This window comes from Rhincodon typus, chromosome 32 (assembly GCF_021869965.1).
Source record: "Rhincodon typus isolate 14 chromosome 32, sRhiTyp1.1, whole genome shotgun sequence".
Lineage (NCBI taxonomy): Eukaryota > Metazoa > Chordata > Chondrichthyes > Orectolobiformes > Rhincodontidae > Rhincodon > Rhincodon typus.
In genome coordinates, this window is record NC_063363.1 from 8,423,597 (window position 1) to 8,441,505 (window position 17,909).

A 17,909-nucleotide genomic window follows, 5' to 3' on the forward strand; every position below is an offset into this window, starting at 1 on the left:
TCCTGGCTCATCCAGTCAGTATGTTCTGGAATGAAGAGCCACTCTTTCCTCTGGTTTAAGTATTTGACAAGCTTAAAACGTCCTGTGCTTGGCAATTGCTCCCTCACAGACATGGAATTCATGTTGATGGACACTCATCGTCTTGCTGGGGCCATTTTGTGGATAAATATTTCTTGATGTGAAATATTCAGATTGCTAAGGAAATGACTGCTCACTGAAACACAGTAGTTTTGTCTCTCATGATGGGCATTTGTGAACCAGTTGGATTACTATGTCAGTTCGACAGCTTTCGTGGTCAGTCAGTTTGTCAAAGCAACTTCAAAACCTCTAGGGTCATGCAGTGATACAGTCACAATTTTTTTTTTAAATTCATTCATGGGATGTGAGTTTCGCTGGGTGTTCCAGCATCAATTACCCATCCCTAGTTGCCCTCGATAAAGTCCTAAAGTCTACCTATCGGAAAATGTCTTCACGAGAGTTGAGAAGGATGAGCGGGGATCTAATTGAAATGTATAAAATTCTAACAGGGCTGGACAGACTAGATGCAGGTGGATGATTCCCCTGGTTGAGGAGCCTAGAACTAGGGGTCACAGTCTCAGAATACGGGGTAGGCCATTAACGACTAAGATGAGGAAACATTTCTTCATTGAAAGGACAGTGAACCTGTAGAGTTCTCTACCACTGAAGGCTCTGGAGGCCAAGTCACTGAATATATTCAAGGAAGATATAGATACATTTTTAGACGTTAAAGGCATCAAGGGGCCATGGGGAAAAACTGAGAATATAGCACGGAAATAGAGGATCAGATATGATCATACTGAATAGCGGAGCAGGCTCAAAGGGCCGAATGGCCTACTCTCGCACTGGGTTTTTATGTTGTCATGCCTGCAAACCCTGAGTTTTAAAACCTGATCATACCTTCAAAGACTGAATAGCCTATGTCGTTTGAAGAAGGTTAGAAGCTGAAACTGTGAATGCGTAACGTAGAGAAAGACTATCAGAAAGTAGGTTCCCTTTGACTGAGTGTGTTCCCACTGGGGTTGATCACATGGACCTAATTAGGTTGGGCACTAGTTAAAGTCTATAATCTAAGATTAGGAGGATAGTAAGTAGGTAAAGGTTATGAAGTATTAGAGCTGTCTCTTGGAGTGGCAGGGTGATTTATCGTCAAGGTAAATTTCAGGCAGGACAATGAGACAGTTCCATGGGAAATGTTTTATATTCTGGCACTGTGTCCTGTCTCCTCATAATGAGCTAACAATAAGCACTTCTCTTCATTCTTCACGTTTGTGCGATGCTGAAATTGACGGGGTAGGAGACAGCACTTGTGTACTAAAAAGTTTCTCATGGGCTGCAGCATCAAAATTTCTCGAGGCAATGATAGTAATTCATAGGCTCCATAATTTAACTAAGATGTTGAGTGAGGAAGGGAGAAATTCAGTCCAGGTGAACTTACACAGCTTTTGCTCTATCCAGTTAGTATTTGGAAAAACTAATTGTACAAACGTGCAGAGGTCGTGTTTGTATACAACCAGATACCAAAAGGAAAGGCCAATCCTTACACTTATATAGTGTCTTTCACAACCCTCAGCATGTCCCAATGTGCTTTACAGTCAACAAAGTAATTTCCAGTTGTGGCCACCGTTAGAGTGTTGGAAATGCAGCAACAGATTTCTGCACAGCAAGATGCCACAAACAGTAGTGGCCTGTTTTTTAGTGACTTTGTTGAGGAATTTACATTGGCCAGGACATGCTCATCTTCCAAATAGTGTTGTAGGATCTTACACATCCACGCGAGAAGGAGGCTGGGGTTGATTTAACCTCTAATCTAAAAGACAGTGCAGCACACCCTCAGTCCTGCATTGGGATATCTACCTAGATTTTTGAGAGTATGTCCTTGGAGTAGGGCCTAAACTAACAATCTTCTTCTGACAGAGACAAACATTCACCCACACAACTGCAATTGCCACTGTTTATCTTAGAACGACTGTAAAACCTCTTCGCCATGGCCTCAAGGGTCTCACAAAGAAATCAGGCAGCCAGGTTCAGCTCTGATCTGGCATTAATGGGCACTAAATTGGTGATGTCACTTCGAGGTTGCAGAACTGGTTAATTCATATTAAATCAAAACTGTTATTGAACTAGAACAGCAGTAAACTGTTTTGTTAAAAAAAAGTTCATTCATGGGACATGGGTATCTATAGCTAGGCCAGTATTTATTGCCCATCCCTAATAGCCACATTGTTGGGGTCTGAAGTCGCATGTAGGCCAGACCATGTAAGGATGGCAGATTTCCTTCCCCTATAGCACATTAGTGAGCCAGATTTTTGTTTTATTTTCACTTCCTGACAATCAGCAATGGTTTCATGGTCACTCTTAATTCCCAATTTTTATTGAATTCAAATTCCATCATTTGTCATTGTGGGATTTGGACCAAGGTGCTCAGAACATTACATGGGCCCTTTCAAAATGTCAAACCACACTTGATCAGTGTCTCTACATATTGTGGTTGACACGTTGTTTGTTTTCTTTATTCAATATGGGATGTGGGCATCACTGGCAAGGCCAGCATTTGTTGCCCATCCCTAATTGCCTAGGGTGGCTCACTTGGCCATTTCAGAGGGCAGTTCACAGTCAACCACATTGCTGTGGGTCTGGGGTCACATATTGTCTAGACCAGGAAGGATGACAGACTTCATTCCCATTAGGGGACTAGATGGCTTTATTTTATGACAATGGATGATAGTTTGATGGTCACTATTAGGTTTATTTTTCATATTTCCTGATTTAATATTAATTCCAGCAGCTGCCCTGGTTGAATTTGAATCTATGTCCTCAGAGCATTTGTCTGGGCCACTGGATTATTAGCATGGTGAGCGACATCACCATAATCTCACCATCTCCCTTTGTTCAGCATCAAGATGTCCAGGAACAGGTGTCCTGAACCCTTAATCTCTCTAAATCTCTTTAACCTAATCGGGGGAGAGGGCAGAAGAAGGAAGAACTTTTTTTTGAATATAAAAAAAGGAGCTTTTCCAATTAATTTAATTACTGAAACAACGTGACTTTTGAACAATCTCCATAATATTTGGACAAAATTTTGCAGCTTATGGCTGCATTGCTTTTGGCAAATAACATGGCTGTTTATTTTCTGCTGAAATATAATCAGTAATATTTAGAGGATCTAATTTTCATAGAACCCCCTACGGTGTGGAAGTAGGCCATTCAGTAAGTCCATCTGAAGGGCTTCCCACTCAGACCCACCCCCCTTACCCCATCCCTGTAACCCTGCATTCCCCATGGCTAATCCACCTGACCTGCATAACTTTGGACTGTGGGAGGAAACCAGAGCACCTGGAAGAAGTCTTGGAAGGGTTTCAACTCAAGTTGAAGGTGTTCAAATGCCATTATCACAAAGTATCTGTGAAACCCAAGCAAAACCCTGTTAAATAATCAGCTTCAATGTTGCCTCTCATACAACAAAACTTCCCAGTGTACTTTATGAAAGAATTGTGTGATCACCCACACAGAAATGCTCTGAATGCTCCAAGAAAAAGTCAAGCACTGCAATAAAATGTGTTTGAAAAAACATTCACTGCTCTACAAAAACAGTGTAATGTTTTAAACTTAAGATATTATAGAATGTCTCCAGTGCAGAAGCAGGCCATTTAGCCCATTGAGTTCACATCAACCCTCCATAGAGCAAACCATCCAGACCTACCCCACTGTTTCCCAGGGCTAATCCACCTAACCTGCACATCCCTGGATGCTGGCCAGTCCACCTAACCTGCACACCTTTGGACTATGGGAGGAAACTGGAGCACCCAGAGGAAACCCACACAGACACAGGGAGAATGTGCAAACTCCACACTGACAATCACCCAAGGCTGGATTTGAACCCAGGTCCCTGGCCCTGTGAAGCAGCAGTGTTAAACAGTGAGCCACCATTGGCTTCCTGACAAACATTACACAGCATAAGTCAACTGTCCCAGGTCACAAATCATTTGTCTGGGAGAGGATAGTGATTTCACTCTATGACAAGAAAGAAATCACTTGGCAATTAGGGTTGGATTTCATGTTCATAGAATCCCTACAGTGTGGAAGCAGGCCATTTGGCCCATACTGACTCTCTGAAGAGCATCCCAACCAGACCCACCCTTACCCTAGTTCTGCATTTCCCACCCTAGACACTACGGGCAATTTCCTATGGCCAATCTACCTAACCTGCACATCTTTGGACTGTGGGAGGAAACTGGAGCCTGGATGAAACCCACGCAGACACAGGGAGAATGTGCAAAGTTCACAGAGACAGTTGCCCAAGGGTGGAATTGAACCCAGGTCCCTGGCACTGTGAGGCAACAGTGCTAACCACTGAGCCACTGTGCCACCCCAATGGCTGCTAATGTTTACCTTAGTCATAAACAGTGAAAATATATGTGAAAAATAAACCATGACAGGATCTCCATGAAGTTAATCAAAAAGAATAAATCTAACTCAAATCATTTTGCACCCTACTTCCCGAAAAACCTACTGCCCTCAAATGCAAGTATATATGGTACACAGAGTGGTGTGCAGAATTATTTTTGTTTTACCAGTTTAGTCTGCAGGGTAAATGAAAAATATGACCAGATAATTAACTGCCAGAGAGTGTACGATGTGTGAGTGAGCTCCTTGTTTGTTTAGTGTGATTTCCCAATATAAGATAGTTGCTCTTAATTGGGGTCTAGGCTGCCAACACAGTGTCTGTCAAAATCATCCCTGATGGAGATGGTGTTCAGAACGGAAGTGCTCCATGCTGCCATGGTGCACTGTATGATCACATCATCTGTAATACATTTGAATAAATCAGGAAGAAATCAGTGCGGCTTGTAAAAGGGTGAGTCTGACAGATGCACCAGTGAATCTATGATGCTCTCCAACAATCGCGCAGAATGTGAAGACTGCTCAGCAGTATTGAAAGGATGTGGTAAACATCTCAATATACATGCACGGTTGCAAGACAATTAGAGGGCTGTATTGTTAAAGCCAGCTGACCATTATTGGAGTCACTGCCCTGAGTGTAACATTTAACTTAGACACTGAAAGTCCATTTTAAAAAAAAAATTGTATATTACACACATTAAGTGCCTTAAAATGGAGACATTATTCACAGTGAACCTGATTTGTTTGAACTCGATATGTACAGTTATGTCTAACTGTAAAAAAAATTAAAAATCTAATTAGTGGGATAGAATACCATGTTTCCCAAATGAAGACAATATTCTTGAATTTGGATGTTATTACAAATCAGGTCATTGCAAAGATTTGACAAAAATATCCTATTGAAGGTTGTTAAGGATTGAAAAGACTCTTAGGATGATTTTAACCTAAACTGCTGGTCACTGATTGGTCAAGGGGATTCTCAGTTGTACACCATGTTTACCTTGTCTTTTGAGATAATATCCACTGCTCATGGATCGGCTAACAGGATTGTACTCTACATTGAACATAGCAGAGTCAAACTGTGTGGACAGTGCACCTGATGCTCTATGTTTTCCATCAGGGATGGTCTGTTTCATTGACAGCTCAACAGTCTTTGGGCCTATTATAGAACATAAGAACTAGGAGCAGGAGTAGGCCATCCGGCCCTTCGAGCCTGCTCCGCCATTCAATAAGATCATGGCTGATCTTTTCGTGGACTCAGATCCACTTACCCGCCTTCTCATCGTATCCCTTAATTCCTTTATTGTTCAAAAAAAATCTACCTTATCTTTAAAAACATTTACTGAAGTAGCGTCAACTACTTCACTGGGCAAGGAATTCCATAAATTAACAACCCTCTGGGTGAAGAAGTTCCTTCTCAATTCAGTCCTAAATTTGCTCCCTCTAATCTTGAGGCTATGCCCTCTTGTTCTAGCTTCACCTGCCAGTGGAAACATCCTCTCTACTTCTATCTTATCTATTCGCTTAATAATTTTATATGTTTCCATAAGATCCCCCCTCAATCTTCTGAATTCCAATGAATATAATCCCAGTCTACTCAGTCTCTCCTCATAAGCCAACCCCCTCAACTCCGGAATCAACCTAGTGAACCTCCTTTGCACCCCCTCCAGTGGTTTTAGGACAATGGTTAAGCCTTAGACAGAATCCCTACAGTGTGGAAAGAGGCCATTCAGACCATCAAGACTACACTAACCCTGCAGACAGCATCCCACCCAGACCCGGCTCCCCACCCTATAACCCTGCACTTACGATGGCTAATCCACCTACCCTGCATATCTTTGGACTGTGAGAGGAAACCAAAGCACCCGGAGAAAACCCAAGCAGACATGGGGAGAACACGCAAAACTCCACACAGTCACCCAAGGCTGGAGATGAACCTGGGTCCCTAACACTGTGAGGCAGCCTGCTAACCACTGAACCACCGTGCTTCCCATTTCAAAACTTGAACCCTGGTCTCCAGAACATTACCTGGGTCTCTGGATTAATCACCTCGTGATAATGTCGCTAGCCCATCACCTCCCCCCAGGATTTATTGTGCTAATGAATTGAATCAGTCATCGAGGGTGCCTGCTGACATTCCCAGGCATAGCTGGGTCTCGGGCTGAGCTTGCAGAAATCATCTCTTTTACTCATTTATATCTACAGTAAAATAGTTAACAAAAGGTTGTTCAGTATAAGGATATGCAACAATCTGACAATCTGACAAACTGGTTTGTATCCAGATCCTGTTCTATGCTTGTAACTGAACTATGAAACTTGTCCTTCGAAGGAAATTGGAGAGAGACAGTAACAGAAGAAATATATTCCAATATATTGATCTTTCTCTGCTGACAAAGTCAAAGTGTAACTTAAATAAATTTTTCTCTTTCTACTAACCCATTAATGGACATCACTGAAAATAGCATTTATTCCCCATCCATAGTTACCTGGTAAACGTTTGGAACAGAAATAGGCCATTCAGCCATTGAGTCTGCTCTGCCATTCAGTTAAACTCACAACCCTTGATTTCCTTACTGATTAAAAATCTGTCTGTCTCAGCCTTGAACATATTTAATGACCCAGCCTCAGCAGCCTTCTGTGGCAAAGAGTTTCACAGATTCACTGCTGTCTCAGAAAAGAAATTCCTCCTCATTTCTGTCTTAAATATGTGACCCCTGATTCTGAGATTAAGCTTTTTGGTCCTAGACTCTGCCACGAAGGGAAACAACCTTTCTGCAGCTACCCTGTTAAATATCCTAAGAATCTTATTTGTTTCAAAGATGTTATCTCTCTTTCTTCTTAACTCCAATGGGTATAGGTCCACCCACTCAGCTTCTCCTCATAGGGCAGTCCCTGCATATCTAGTCTTAGCCTTGTGAACCTCCAATGTCAGTGTATCCTTCCTTACATAACAGGCCCAAAACTGTTCACAGTTTTCTAGCTATGATCTGACTGGCACCTTGTATAGTTTTAGCAAGAATTCCGTACACTTATACTCAATTTCCTTGGAAATAAAGACCAGTTTTCCTTCCCCATGACTTGCCGAACTCAGATGCTACCTTTCTGTGGTTTATGCACAAGGACTGTCATATCCCTCTGTGCTGTATCAGTCTTTCAGCAGTCTTTCTCTATTTAAATAATATTCAGCTCCTCTATTCTTACATCTTCCAACATTGTATTCCTTCTGCCAAATTTCTTGCCCACTCACTTAATCAGTCAAAATCCCTCTGCACATCCCTTGTGACATCATCACCGCTTGCCTTCCCAGTTTTTTTTTTGCGTCATCCACAAACTGAGTGGCTTCCTGGACCATTTCAGTGGGTAGTTAAGAGTCAGCAGCAATGTTGTGGGTCAGGAGTCACATTAACGTTGGATTGGCTAATGATAAAATGTTTTTTCCTGAAGGTCATTAGTGAATCAGGTGGGATTTTACAAGAATGCAATGGTGTCGTGGTCAACATTCTAGTTTTGTTATTCCAGATTTATTTAATTAATGTGGGGCAACATGGTGGCTCAGTGGTTAGCACTACTGCATTACAGCACTGGGAACCGAGGTTCAATTCTGAATTCGGGTGACTGTCCGTGTGGAGTTTGCATGTTCTCCCTGTGTCTGTGTGGGCTTCTGCTGGGTGCTCTGGTTTCCTCCCACAGTCCAAAGACGTGCAGGTTAGGTGGATTGGCCATGCTAAATGTTGGGTTACAGAGATGGCTGGGATGGGGGGAACGATGTTGGTCTGGTTGGGATGCCCTTTGGAGTGTTGGTGCAGACTCAATGAGCCAAATGGCTTTTGTCTGCACTGTAAGGATTTTGTGATTCTAACTGAATTTAAATACTCAGTTGAAGAGCTGGTGCGGGCACAATGACCAAATGGCCATCTTCTGCATCATAATGATTTTGTGGTTCTGAAATTTACCAGCTGCCATGTCGGGGATTGAGCTCGATAGAATATTGAGGTTATTAGGACATGCCACCAGATTACTAGACCACTAGCACAACCATTACCTTACCATGTTGGCTGTGAAGGTGAGGTCCACAAGTGACAGTTTGTGGTGAGGCTGTAAATAAGTGGAAGGTACTTGAACAGAATTGTTGTGGGCATTTATTTAGACCAGGCTTAACAATTCTCTTAAAACTAAAACCCACCTAAGGAAGCCTTTTGCTGTCTATTTATGATGTTACTGCACACAGGTACGAAAGGAAAGGAACCCGGTTCCTTGTTTTCTCTGTCTCATTCATTTTGCCAATTTTTAAAAATCCCTTTTCTCTCACTTCTCTTTCCTCTCAGCCTTTCCTCAGTTTTGTGTAATTGTATGAGACACCACAATATACTGCATCCCGCAAGAGATCATACAGCAATTACTCACAAGCCTGTGGTGTATTATTGTCATAAATAAATGATGTGCTATCTCTTTTAGTTTATTTGAAGATGTCTGCCAAATCTCTCTCTCTCTAAAAAAATGCAGAAATTGCTGGAGAAACTCAGCAGACCTGGCAGCATCTGTGAAAGAGAGATACAAAATTAACGTTTCCAATCCGGTATGACTCTTCTTCACATCTTTTTCTCTCACTGTTCCTCTTTCGCACTTTCTCTGATTCTCCCATAAAAATGGAGAGTCCAGCAGCAAAATATGAGAGGCATCAAGGTGGGCAGTTCAGGAAAGGCAAAATATTGCGCAAATCTGAAACACAGAAATTGCTGTAGAAACTCAGCAGGTCTGGCAGTGGAGACAGAAATGTTTCGATTCTGATGTGGTCAGTTCATGTGTTTGATGATGTCATTGTGCATTGACTACGTTCACATTAATACATTGTCTTATGATCAGCTTTGCTCTGCATCACTTTGATGCAAAATCATTTGGTCCCATCTACCTTGACATGGATTGAGTTGCGGTTGAATACAATCTTTGTTTTCCCACTGTTTGATCTCATCCTGTTTTTAGCATGGACAAAGAATTTCTTCTGTCAGAGGGTTGAGTGTCTATGGAACTCCCTGCCACAGAGAGCTGTGGGGACTGAGTCCTTGTGTATATTTAAGGCTGAGATAGACTCTTGATCAATCAGGGAATCAAAGGTTATAGGGAAAGGGCAGTCCTCATGAGGAATGTTGGATCAACCATGATCCTATTGAATGGCAGAGCAGGCTCGAGGAGCTAAACAGCCTATCCTTGTTCAGTTTCTTGTGGTCTATAGTCTGAGGTTGTAGGTACAGTGTCAGAGACTATGTATTTACTTTTTTCAGACTAGAAACTGGAATGGAAGTTACAGTGACATAATTTGTCAAAATTTCCGGGGGAGTTTTGTAACTTGAAAATGAAGTGTTGCATATCTTATTGAGTGGTGCGGTACTATGTTGCTGTTTGAAGCAGTAAAAGAGAGAATTTGATACTGAGCAGCACTGAGAGTCTTTTGACTTGAGGAACATCTGCCTGACGACAACCCTCTCATTGGCTGAGCTGCAGTTTTGAAAGGCTTTACGTATCAGAGAAGCAGCAGAGGAGAAGGAATGTCCAGAGCCTACAGACAGAAAGCATTCATCTCTCCCTCTCCTTCTCTCCCAATGTGTGGGGGGAGGGGGGAACATGCGGTAAACCCACGAAAGCTTAGAAGAAAAAAAAGTAAAGAAACAGCCTTGATCCACCTGATCAATCTATGAATTGAAAGGCCCCAGTCAACAGCAGATTGTCATTGATATTATCACAAAAAAATGTGAGAAAATAACTTTCCACTTTGTGGTCTGGACTTTTGATCTTTCAAATTTTGTTTACCCTGTCTGCATTCTTTTTTCACCGACAGTATATGTATTCATCTAAATATCTTTGTCTGTCTTAATCATGATTGAGTGTGTATGTATTTAAGGAGTAGACTTTAATTTGCATAGTAGTCAAATAGAAAGCCTTTTTTTTGCATTAAAGTTAACTCCATCATAGAAACCCCACAGTATAAAAGCAGGCCTATCAGCCCATCAAATCCACAGCAAACCTCCAAAGAGCATTCCACCCAGAACCAACTCCATCCCTGCATTCCCTAGGGCTAATCCACCTAGCCTGCATATTCCTGGACAGTATGGGCAATTTAACATGGCCAATCCACCTAGCCTGCACATCTTTGGACTGTGGGAAGAAACCGGAGCACCCAGTAGAAATCCACGCAGACACAGGGAGAATGTGCAAACTCCACACAGTCGCCCGCAGGTGGAATCAAACCCGGGTCCCTTGAGCATTGCCAACCACTGAGCTATCGTGAGGCCCTAACACACCTTATCACAGTAAACAAAGTTATTTTACTGTTACTGATTAAACCTGGAAGCCAGTCAGACAAATTTGTGATTTTGGTGGTCATATTGGGATTTTATACATTTTATGGCAACTTGTGGAACAGTGGGGCATGATTATCGGAGCACTTTTCCCAGTTAAATTGTGACAACACCCTCAGTACTTGTTGCTGGGTGATCTGCCTGATTTTATTTGGCTTATCAGGGTTTATAGCAGATAGATACAACAGCATGGCTTGCAAGAACCATTTCAGAGGAAATTTAAGAGTCAGCCATATTGTTGTGGACCATGTAGGCCAGAACAGGTGAGGATGTTGATAGTGAACAAGATGGGTTTTTGCAATAATCGATAATGGTTTCATTCCAGATTTAATTTATTAATTGAATTATCACGATGTGCTGTGATGAGATTCAAGGCATGTGCTGTGGGCGTTAGCCTGGGTCTCTGGATTACTAGTCCGATGACAATACTGCCATGCCACTGCTTCCTGTAATTTATTCTTCTTGATTGCACCTTGGCAGTTGTAAGCTCATAGTGAGAATGGAGATCTTATTACTGCATGGGGGACATTGAGGTGAGTAGGATAGATGCCTTTATGAGAAAGGTCCATTTGTTCTTGTTAACTATGCAGTAAATGGGAAGGTGTAGTGCCACATATATCACAACGACCTTGTCATTAACTTGTCTTCGGAACCACTTGGATTAGTTTTAATTTCTGCTCAAAAAGTGAAGAGTGCTAGCCAATATGAAGTCATCACTCATTCCTCTCAGCCTCATGCCCAAGAATGGATCTCTTCACCTCCATTGTCAAGTTAAGGCAATGGTCTTTGACGTTGCTACAATACTCAACACTATATTGTACCTGACCTTATTGAGAAGCTGCCCCTTTGAGGACCTATCAAGCCAAGCTGTTCAACTTGGATGTATGACTTCCTCAGAGGTCAAAGTTCAGCACGTGGTAAATGGGTCTTCTCATCTTCTAACAACATCTGTGCTGTGACTCGTCAGGAGCTAAAATCCCATTATGTGTTGTATAAGTGGCTGAAAGGGTTAATACTGAGGTGTGCATTATGCACCATTCATTATTAGCGTGCCATAAGATTTGGTGGGAGAAAAACTCAGGATCTTGAAGGAATAAGACCGACCATTCACATCATCCTCATAGTCTTTGTAGCAATATCTATCATGTCAGTGTAAATTATACTTTTTGTTTAAATACAACAAACTAATTCTTCTTTAAGACAAGAGCCTCTTCTCTTTAGACCACCAAGTGGTTTTCCTCTACCATGCCCAACCAAGTAGGCCCTGTGGATTCCAAACCCCAAAAGATGACAGTGCCAGTGAACCTAGCCCACAGTGTACAATGGTGCTGACAGTCTCACACAACACTACGGTCTATGGTGAGGATTGTGGACTTAACACTGTATGCCTCATCTTCATTAACTGCCAGATCAGTGCTTCTGCCCATTGAGCTGATGGTAGCAATCCAACATATCTAAGGACACAGTCGCTGCAGGCACATTCTGATAGTGTAATGGCCCTTTCTGATTCTGTCAGCATTAAGGAAGAGCAAGGCCACAACGATAGGTGGCTACACCATCTCTGCTTCTGTAAAAGTTACAAAGTTGCCTTCATTGTATATGTTCATAAGGCTAAAACATCGGACCAGTTCAGTCAAACACAGCTTTACTACCCAGTGTAGAGAATCTGATATTTTCAATGCGAAGTTTAGCTTAAAGTGGAACTTTTCAATTGAGCTGTTGAGCTCATTACTCCTCTCCTTACAAAGTGCAAGGTGTACCCTATTGTGCAATGTGTAGGTTGGATGATTTTTTAAAAAACATTGGCATGGGATGTGGACATCACAGACCAGGCCAGCGTTTGTTGGCCATCCCCATCTGCTCTAAGCAAATGGCTTGTTTGGCCATTTCAGAGGCCAGTTAGGAGGCTTTGGGTCTGAAGTCACAGGCAGAGGTGTCAGACCTCCATCCTTTGAAGAATAAGAATGAACTGGACATGTTTCATGGTCCCCTTTACCGAGATTTGCTTCCAAAAGCAGATTTTGCAAATCAAATTTAAATTCCACCAACTACCACATTGGGACTCAAATCCATTTCCCCAAGACATTAGCCTGATCTTCTAGATAATAATCCAGTGACATTACTGATACACTACTCTTTTCTATTCAGTAGTTAAATCAACTTGATGCCCTGAGACCACGTCCTACAGCAGAAAAGAAATATGTCCCAGTTGTCATCCCACATTTGTCAACTTGGAAGTTTCATCCAAAGAGTTGCGCTCATAATACATCCTTTATTATCAGGCTCAATGACAAATAAGTAAAACATAATGAAAATAATGCAGATTTTTTTTAAAGTCTGTTTGATTTGCCTCCAGTATTTTGCTCACTGCAGTATCCAGGAAATTAATCTTTAATGCTGGAGCCATCAGAACAATCCTGGAACCAAAGCAACCCAAAATCAGTCTCCTTCAAGTTGATATTGTCCACCCCCAAGTTAACCCTGAATGTTTTTGCTAGGATTACTGCCTCATCTTAATATTTGATCACAATTCGAGAAGAAGACACGAATGTTAATAAGGAGACTTTTTTTTGCCTGTGGACCGCCCTTATATTATGGAATCCTTGAATGCATTCCTCAAAGCCAGAAATAGGCTTTAATTCCTGAATTAAATTTGCAGTTGCAATTTACAGGTTACGTTGCGTGAATTTCTATGATTGTTGGGGCTCGAGTATAGTTTCTCGGAATCTGTTGGTACGTCAAGCAGCCAAATGGAGAAATTGTCGCACTGTTTGGTAGAGTGTATCAAAAATCCCATTTTTAATTCCCCATATTTTGTATAGTCAATGATAGAAGCAAGAGAGCCAGATGATGGTAAGCTGTTCGATGCATAGTCCTGTGAAAAACTGTTTTTATCTTGCAGGGTGAACTATTGATATCGCGGAGCACATATAGAAGTTTAATTCCATGTTCTCATTAATGTGCATGAATTGCTGATTATTGTGTCTTGGCACTGAATGAGAAAATTCTTTTTAGCTTCCGTCTGCCTTAGTCACCAATTTAAACTGATGACCCTCATGACTGACTGCCCAACCAGAGGAAATTGTTTTTCTCCTTTTGCATTATAAAACCCTTTCTCAATTTTAAAATCCTGTTATTTCTCCTCTCTGTGCAGAGGTGCTATTCTACAAGGTATCGTGAGCCTTCTGGCACCTTTCCAAATGATAATTTCTTCATGAGCGTGTCAGATCAGTAACAGCAAGCTTCTTTATCACGGACGTGTCATTGCAAAGCTTAGTCCACAAGGATAACACTTTAGGTCAAAGGTCATTGGGCACTGATTGGAAAGGGGAAGCTCTTAGTGTGTTCCCCCTCAATTAGGACAGCTTCACCCCAATTTCTATCCTTTCACTACTCTATGTGTTTAGAAATTGGTCTGGAGCCTTGTCAAAGTACAAGATTGTAAAAATGAATATCTAGAGGGCCCAATAGAACATTTAACAAAGGGTTATTAATCAGAACCATTGGTTTTCTTTTCACTATCTTTTCTTTATTCACTAATTTGCACAAGTTCTTGGATTTAAGCTCACACTTGATTTGCATCTTTTCTTTTGTTTTTATCTTCCTATTGTTCATCTCTTTGTCTGCCTCAAGCTCTCACATGTAAAATAAAGACTAATGCAATTCACATCACGCGTGCACGGTTGATATTTGCAGCAGCTCCTTGGAGGGATTAACCTAATTCCACTGATTTCCCCACCCCGCTCAGTTATCTTACATGCTAGACCTCTTCAAGAAGCCTTGTTTTCTAACAAAAATGAGCAAGAGGTACGACATCAGGAAATGTTGTTGGAACGAATGGGACGTGATTCCAAGTGCGACCAAGCACATTCTGAGACCGTCGAAGAATTCCAGCTGCTATGCCGTCCATGCTGAGAGACAGCATCAGGTGCTGAGTGAGCTTTGGTTGATGGGGACTCCTGACATTCTGCTGTGAACTATGGTTTGAAGATACAATTTCCACACCATGGCACCGTGATTACGCCTGATGCAGTCTGCGCTCTAACATTAACCCGGGGGGTGCTGGCGTGATTGGCAGCTGTGTGTGCCGGGTTTACTTATTGCTGTGACTGCTGCTTTTTTTGCAGCAAATTATCTTCATTGTCCCATTGACTTCACAATGTTTCCTGCAGAAGTAAGAAAAGGACAAACGATGCAAGGTATAGAATATATAGGCAGTTAGCTTACTTCACAAATAGCAGGGGACCTTAAATAGCAAAGGCCAAACATTCTCCTACCAGATATTTCATGAAGTTCTGGTGTGATTGAACACATTGTCCTGAGAGTTTGGCAGCACATTCTGCACTGTTCCATAGGCATATTGTGATTCTTATAGAGTTGACATAGGAACAGACATACAGCCTTCGGGCCCCAGCTCAGCCTGTTCTGTTATTTAATCAATCATGGCTGATTTGTATCTTAACTCCATCGACCCACTCTGGCGCTGCAAAACTTAATACCCAAATCTAACAAAGACCTGTCAATCTCTATTTCAAAGCTTTTCAGTTGACCCCAGCTTTAACAGCCTTGTGTAAAACACTCCCGAAGATCAAAAAGTATTACTACCTTAGTGACACGACTGATACAAAAGGATGAAAGACTTGCATTTTGCTAGTGCCTCTCGTGACCAGGAGACCTTTCAATGTGTTTTACTGCCAGTTGTACTTTTGGAATGTTGTCGATGTTGCAACGGAGGGAACATGGCAGCCAGTTTGTGCACAGGAAGCTCCCACAAACAACAGTGATGTTGATTGAGGGATTAATATTAGCCAGGATGTGGTGGCTCATTGGTTAGCATTACTGCCTCACCTTGCCAGGGACCTGGGTTCAACCCCACCATCAGGCAGCTGTCTATGTGGAATTTGCACATTCTCCCCATGTCTGTGTGGATAAGGAATTCAAATAAGTTCCGGACTGAAGCAGTAAATATAAATGATTTATCAATGTTACCTGGATCTCTGAATTCTCTCCTTGACTTGTCTGCTTCCCATTTTACTCTGTTAAATGTACAGAGGGAGTATGTGGATGCAATTCTATTCTTGTATGACATGAAACAATGAACAAAGAGCTTCCTTGATCCTGTGATTTTAATGGCAGCAACACCAGATTTTGTTTCCCCTGTATGATTTACCAGCATGATGTGCCCTGTACCTAGCAACACCACATTGCCTGCATAACTAATGAAGGTGCAACAGAATTCAGGGTTTATGTGGTACAAACACACAAAGCCTCCACAGAGTTTTCAAATGGTGGATCAGCCACTGAAGTATTTATAATGAAAGGTAGAAAATAGGAGCTGGAGTAGACCAATTGGTACATTTATCCAGTTCCACCATTCAATATGATCATGACTAACCCAATATCTCAACACCGTATTCCTGTACTCTCCCCATTCTCCCTTGATGCTTTTAAGTATCTAGAAATGTGTCACTTTCTTTCTTAACTATATTCAATGACTTGGCCTCCACAGCGTTTGTCAGTAGAGAATTCCACAGGCTCACCTGTTAAGTGAAGACACATCTCTTCATCTCTGTCTGAAATGGCCTACTGCCTACCCTGAGACCCCCTTGTAACACCATTGCTGAACGCCAGACATGAATGGTTAGTCTCAGTGACTTCAGAGCCACTTGGAGGGGGGCAGGACATTTTTAATAATGGTGGGGTGGGAGATGGGATGAGTCGGGGATATGGGGAGTGAGTTTTGGTGAGTGAGATACTGGTGTCATTGAAGTCACTAGAATGAAGCCCAGGCATTTATTTTGTTATCACGGACCTCAAGCTATGTAAAAGCGCATCTCATTACATCCTGGATGTTGAAGGGCAGGACAATATGACATGATGGTGACGCAAGAGTAATGCTGAATTTCAATGTATTTTGGTGACAGAATTGCCCCTTGAGTTAAAGGCTGGTAGGCAGCATTGACTGTGTGCAAGGTTTTGTTTAGTTGTCACCTTTGGGAATCTAGATAATTGCAGGCAAGACAGGTGAGATGATAAATTTCTTTTCCTGATTTTGTGCTTGGCTGGAATGAGCTTGCAACACTTTTGGTCTCGTTTCTAATGGGTAAATTACTGCCACTAATTCCCTACTAATGGCAGAAAATTGACAACTTGTGTAACAGCAGGGTCAGCAGGTTGATGGATGAGAGAAAGTGAAATGACAGTGATGGGGAAAGGCTGCTCTTCAGAGGTACAATTATGGGATGTTACTGAAACGGAGGGCTTTTATCCTTCACCTTTCTCTTTGATCTAGGTTTCAGTCAATTGTTGTAAAGCCTTCTCTTTTTCTCAATGTCAGTTTTGGATTGATTAAGCCCCTGTGAAGCTCTCTTTTTGTGATGTTTCACTGCACTGAAGATGCCATACAAATGCAAGTTGTTGTTTGGTTAACTAGAAAGTAACCAACCCTGACACACCAAGTATAAAAGTGAAGTAATATTGGTCAGTGCTGACATCTCGTATCTCACTCATCAAAACTCATTCCCCATTTCCCCAACTCATCCTGTCTGCCACCCCACCATTCTGAAAAATACACCCCCCCCATTCATGTCTGGGGTGGGACAATGGTGTCACAAGGGGGTCTCAGGGTAGGGTGTAGACCATTTCAGACTGACAAAAAAGAGATATTTCTTCGCTTAAAAGGAGGTGAACCTATGGAATTCTCTAACAAAAACTGAAAGAACTGTGAGTGCTGTAAATCAGAAAAATAACACAGAACTTTCTGGAAAAGCTCAGCCGGTCTGGCAGCATCTGTGGAGAGAAATCAGAGTTAACGTTTCATGGCAAGTGACCCTTTTGTTTCTGTGAAATTCTCTACTGTATAAGGCTGTGGAGGCCAAGTCAGTGAATAAAGATAAGAAAGAAATTGATGCATTTCTAGATACTTAAAGGCATCAAGGGGGAATGGGGAGAGTACAGGAATACGGTGTTGAGATATTGGTTTAGCTGTGACCATATTGAATGGTGGAGCTGGATAAATGGACCAATTGGTCCACTCCAACTCCTCTTTTCTACCTACATTATAAATACTTCAGTGGCTGGTCCACCATTTGAAGACTCTGTGGAGGCTTTGTGTGTTCCGATCCATCAGCAAAC

At 42.0% G+C, this 17,909-nt stretch overlaps 1 protein-coding gene across 1 annotated transcript in view; it reads left to right on the forward strand.

Moving 5' to 3' along the window:
• Window positions 1–17,909, forward strand: part of LOC109913024 (Down syndrome cell adhesion molecule-like protein 1 homolog) — a 554,371-nt gene that overhangs the window by 311,552 nt on the left and 224,910 nt on the right. The window lies entirely within an intron of this gene.